The following is a 6,000-nucleotide window of genomic DNA, read 5'->3' on the forward strand; positions in this document are numbered from 1 at the left end:
ATCTGCTCTCATTGCCCCAAGAGCGTAAAAATAGGCTATGTGGTATCACGAAAATATTTTATGTTCTTTGCATCAAAGTTATATTCATAACATTAACAAAAACCAAACTCTTATCTCAATTATGAATGTCATCTATTTTTTACGACACAATCTCAAAACAAAACATATGCTCTACATGTAAACCTTTATAGAAAAACAACCATGTGTTATTATAGATAGCGTGATCGAACCTATAAATAGACCCAGCAGCAAACCAGTAACTATTTCTATTTTTGTTAGAGCAATGGGTACATAAAGAGAAGTTTCGTCAAAAGATATGTCAGAAAATAATATTTCGTCATTGATGTTAACATTAATTTATAAATTTATTGTTATCTCTGTACTAATCTCCTTATATATGTATTAACGCAATCGTTATGAATCACTAAACCCGTCACTATGTGTGACAAGTCGTTTAATTCAATTTTTTACTACATTTTTTGTCAAAACATGTAAATGGTAAGCAACGTAGTACAGTCTATATTCAAAATGGAAGTAGTTTCATCCTTGAATTAGTCCTCAAAAAGTCAAGACATTTGCTCTGGTTTCTATCTACAGTTTGGATTGTTCGTTGAAGACCATTAACCTGATTTTAAATAATACTTCAGCAATAAATGAACATAAAGGTTCTAAAAGGGACTACGAAACGTGTGTGACTTTTTACCGAGACCGTTTTATTAAAGTATACATTTTTTAACGTTAAAGATATCGAATATTTCTTTAGATTGCCCGGATGATCTTTATGGAGAGGACTGTTCGCATACCTGCGGATGTCAAAACGGAGGAATTTGTAACAAAACGGACTGGTCGTGTGTATGCCCTCAGTCACACTATGGCGCACTTTGTGCTCTTCCCTGTCCATGTGAAAATGGCGGTACATGTAACGACGACAAAAGAGTGTTCAAGTCTTGTACGTGCAAAGAGGGTTACTATGGGAACATCTGTGAAAACAAGTGTTCGTGTCCCGACGGTATTGAATGTGATCCCGTCTCTGGATGTCAGTGTGAACATAAAACTTGGGGAGTGACCTGTTCGGAAACGTGTGAATGTCCATCTAATCAGGTCTGTAACATTACTGATGGCTCATGTGAATGTTACCCTGGTTTTTATGGAGACGATTGTCAACATCGATGCAGTTGTTTCAATGGAGGAAAATGTAGTAAAGAGAACTCGAATATTTGCGAATGTCGGCTTACTTGGCAAGGAAAATATTGTACAGATTGTAACATTTATAGATACGTTTTAAAACTCGATGGCAAGAGACACGAACTTTGTGAAGATAAATGCCTACACTGTTTCAATGGAAATGACTGTAGGCCTGACGACAAAACATGTGACTGCACACCTGGCTGGCATGGTGATCGATGTGATCAGCCATGTGAGAGTGGTCACTATGGGTACAAATGCTATGAGGTATGTCAATGCCAAAGTTTTCAACATTGTAATCATGTGACAGGAGAATGTTCATGTCCCCCAGGCTACATAGGCCCATCGTGTAAGCGAACATGTCCGGAGAACTGCTTAGAATGCAAAACAGACACTGACAACTGTGTATCCTGTTTGCCAGGATGGACAGGGAACAACTGTGAGATGCCAAAAAGTGATTATGAAATAAAGTGCATTGATGCGAATGGAACGTGCATCTGTTCAGAAAGGTGAGTCAGTACCAATTAGATAAAACGACGAATGCACCACATGTGAGAATTTTCCAAAATTATCCCTACTTTTAGGCATTCTGTAAAATTAATAAGATCAAGCATAATCATGCTGTGATTAATATGCTTTCCTATTAACATGAGTTGTCAGTTGTCATGTTAAACATATGCCATTGGGAGGTCAAGCATATCTTTTCATGAAAGATCTTTTGTGGCGTTAACCCCTAGAAAAGCGACATCACAGACCAGTGTTGTAAGCAGTTTTGATTAGAGGAAAACATGCTCTGGCTGGCATAGGGTACCCTCGGTGTCCACTAAGGGAGTTTATGCATTATATATTTCTATCCGTTTAACTTTTCAAGCGAATTTGGGCCAAGGGTAGGTTTAAACGTAGAACCTAACGAAATCTAAAATGTCTAATGATATAAAGCCACAAAGACAGAGATTACATATCATGATACAAACATGCTGAAAACACCTTGTCCTAGATCCAGCTTTAGTACAAGCACTTGAACATAGACCGACATGGGCTGATGTAGCTGATGTATGCACAACTACCTTACATGCAACCATAAAAAGCATCGATCCAGTCCTTTTGGGTTCACCTTTCCCCTTGGTGACTAAACATTTAACCGTATGGTATTCCGCGCAACCTACCCGAATTGCTAGATGTATGGTCATTCCGTCAGTGGCCAACATTCCATTCCCTTTGAGCTACGGTGTCACTGCCAGAAAGTAGAAGGCATAAGGTATAAGGAATTCCACTGCATCTAAATATCACACAACTTGGAGTAATATAAGACAATAAGGGCGCCCAGTGGTGATCAAGGCACTTTTTGATAAAGAAGACTGCTTACAAACCGGTCTGTAATTACACTTCTTGAAGGAGTAATGCCACAAAAAATAGAGTGTTTAATGGCATGCATGGTTTCCCGTGCCATGTTTTGAACACAACCATTGACCAATGAGTTAGAGGAGCATGCAATTAGGTCACATATATAGGAAAATTAAGTGGAATTCTTTCAAATTAATTACTAAAGAAATGGTCCATTTATACCACTCACTGGAACACGCGTGAAACGCATCTGAAGCTGATTTAAACCTTCCCCTTATTAACTCGATCTTTTCGCTGGCATCCAGTGATTAGCCTCTTAATATGCGATACGATTGCACGGATCATATTATTCATGTTGCTGTAACTCAATTTAATTGTGTCTTTATGCTGAAGTTCCTGTTGAGTTTGACCTGTTTGGAAAATGTTTATCAACAAGTTGAAGAGATTTCTTGCCAATGTTAGTTTCCAGGTTTTTACTGAAAGGGGGTTAAACCACACGATGTTACGTTTCCTGTTATCAATTCTTTTAGTTGATTATCTGTTCTTGACATATTATAATTGGTCGGTGTAACCAATGGACCTCACCGCTATGCTGTGGTGACCGTTGTATCTATAGAAGATTCCCTTATTACTGGATATTTTTGAGATGCACTTGCTTTTTGCATCAGGGGTTTGTTTATTGTAGTTAAAAATAATAGCAAAGGCTTATTGACGGCCTTTGATTGACTTAACTTTCCAATAAAAAAGTGTGAAAATATGTAGTACATAACAACGATTGTACTATATGAAATTAGGCTTGATTCCTATGTATATTCATAGATGTTTGGAATATTGCAAAAATGAATCCTGTGATCCGTATATGGCATATACCTCAGGTAAGATTAGACACTTTATATGCTGGTTTTTCCTAACATTGAAAAGTGTTGTTATCATTCAAAATATTTACAGAAAATCAGGGTTGCAATCATTAACAATAATGAAGTAAGGCATTACAATCAATCCAATCAAACCTCATGTTTCCTAATTTCTTGAAAATATTATCTTACATAATCAATGAAATAAAATACGGACAAAGTACGCTAAGATAGTGTATACTTGCACATTTCCTAAGATATACCTATATTTTAACTAAAATGGCCGCTTAACTCTCTAATTGGAAAAAAATAACTAAATCCACAAAACATATTTTCGAGTTCGTTACAACATATATACTTTGAAAGAAGTACTGATTATGGATGTGTAATAAACTTAAGATCAATATAGTCGTCATTTCTCTGCCGTATATGAGTAAAATAATTTAAATATCAGAAATACAATATCATAAATTTCTCTTACTCGTGTATTGGTTTTTGTATCTACATGGTTTAACCGATGGTACAGGCAAGCATACATTTACAGTTGTTCTGCTGCTGATGTGTATTTTCGCATTTTTTGCTGTCATTCTGGCTGCTATGAAATACGCGCGACATCAGATGAACAAAGTGCACGCTGGGTAAGTAAATATATATCTGTATATGAAATTTTACTTATTTTCACCGTTCTTTTCATTGTTTTTTTCCCCGGTATTTTATGATGTTAAAATATCTGCCACACCGGACCAGTGTTTCATGAAAATTTGTGTAATTCGATTATTTTCATACTTTGCTTATCAACAGTGTTAAAAATAGTCCAAGGATAATTTTTGTTGCTAAATGACTATACGGCCCGTTTAGTCATCAACGAATTATCTGAACCTCAAGGGGCGCTTGATATTCAATATATGAACAATGTAATAAACAGAATAACTCAAACCTGCTCTGTGTCCTCCGACTGTGAGCCAGATTCATGATGCAAATTATACACGAATGGGACGTTTTTTTGCATATGTATAAATTATGCTGTGAAGTAATAGTCTTGCTACTCCTAGTGTATCTATAATACAATGGAAAACCAATCACACTTTTCTGTCTCTAATTAAGCAAATGTGTGTATTTTCCCGCCTTGTATAATGTCTCCCTTCCTGTCTGCCTGTATGTCTCTCATTCTCACACACATACTCACCTCTCTCTCTCTCTCTCTCTCTCTCTCTCTCTCTCTCTCTCGCTTTCTCTCTCTTCCTCTCTCTCTAAGGAATAACCAGCAAGACCATGAGGACCATGATTATGCAGCCATAGACTTCACTCAGATAAGCCAGAAGGAAAACAGTAAGTCAAAAAGCATCCATTTAAATATTCTTTTTTCTTTTTTGCTGATGTCGCGATGAAACGATCATGCTAGTATTTCAAAAGAACCAACATTGGCCGTATCAAACAATTTTGCATCGATGTATACACCGGTTATGAAAAAAGGACAATCACTCAAGTAGTAGGCAATAATTGAAAATATATATTCGATCTTCGTTTATAAGAGACGCCATGAGAAAGCGACTACGAGACAACTTAGATAACTGTTCACCCCACTGAAGTTATAAGTTGACATGTTCATCCTTTGCTAACACGTTCTGTTTTTTGTCAAAATATAGTGTATTCCAAAATTGGTTTAAAATACTGATCAACATAGTTTTCATTACAGTGCTACAAAACTCTGGGATTCTCTGCCAAACAACATAAGAGTTTTCCTTTGTGAACTAATTTTTAAATGTACTTCTCTCAATATTAACATTGTTGTACTTATTGATCCCCGACGAAAATTACTCATTGAGTAATTTGGTCGCTAATTTAAAGCGTAAATAAATAAATAATGAAAAAGGAAGAGTTTTTCATGTTTATACATTCTAACATAGATAACTTACATTGTCCCCTCTTATCTCACTTTATGCAATATCATGTGTTTGGCAGTTCTGTATTGTCTAAGACATCATAATTTCGAAGTTGCTAAGTAACCATTTTTATGATACATTTATACCTTATTATTTTTTCAGGTACAATTGTACCAAGTAATGAACAAGATGACAAAAATGACTCTTTGGACTATGAATGGACTGACTATGACAATAGACGACCATATCAGTCTCTGACAGACTTCGATAGAGGTGTATATCAAAGCTCTATCAAAGGAGAAGATCATAGGCCTGATGGACAGGTTGGCATAGACGATGTAATCGATGACTCACAAAAATGTAAGTGAACTGCTTTAGAAGGCTTTTCTACTCATGATATTACTCTTTGCGTTTTCCAAAACACTTTTTATGAAAAAGTCTTGCCGACAGAGGGTCCTTACCACATCTTAAACAATAAACAATGCCAAACACTGCTACATTGCTAACTTGACCTCTTGATGACACTTGCATGAAATAACTCTGATGAACTTGCTAAATAGTTATAATTATCAATGCTACAAAGGATTTCGAGTAATTTAAACATTTTTGAAACGGTCCACCAAGTTGTATTGCAAAATTCCCACGTGTATATGCATGATGCAAACCCACTATAGACTCACCAAAGAGGGCTGATTTAGACCTAAGTGATCTGTTTTGAATTATCCTATTTCATT

The 6,000-nt window shown here is 36.1% G+C and overlaps 1 long non-coding RNA gene across 1 annotated transcript; it reads left to right on the forward strand.

Annotated features, from left to right (window-relative positions):
- The first annotated feature begins 3,912 nt into the window (after positions 1-3,912).
- Positions 3,913-5,617, forward strand: LOC139116493 (uncharacterized). Its single transcript, XR_011548314.1, has 3 exons — positions 3,913-4,021; positions 4,639-4,712; positions 5,429-5,617. It is a non-coding gene; the product is annotated as an uncharacterized lncRNA (long non-coding RNA).
- Positions 5,618-6,000: the final 383 nt, after the last annotated feature.

This window comes from Ptychodera flava, chromosome 17, assembly GCF_041260155.1.
Source record: "Ptychodera flava strain L36383 chromosome 17, AS_Pfla_20210202, whole genome shotgun sequence".
Lineage (NCBI taxonomy): Eukaryota > Metazoa > Hemichordata > Enteropneusta > Ptychoderidae > Ptychodera > Ptychodera flava.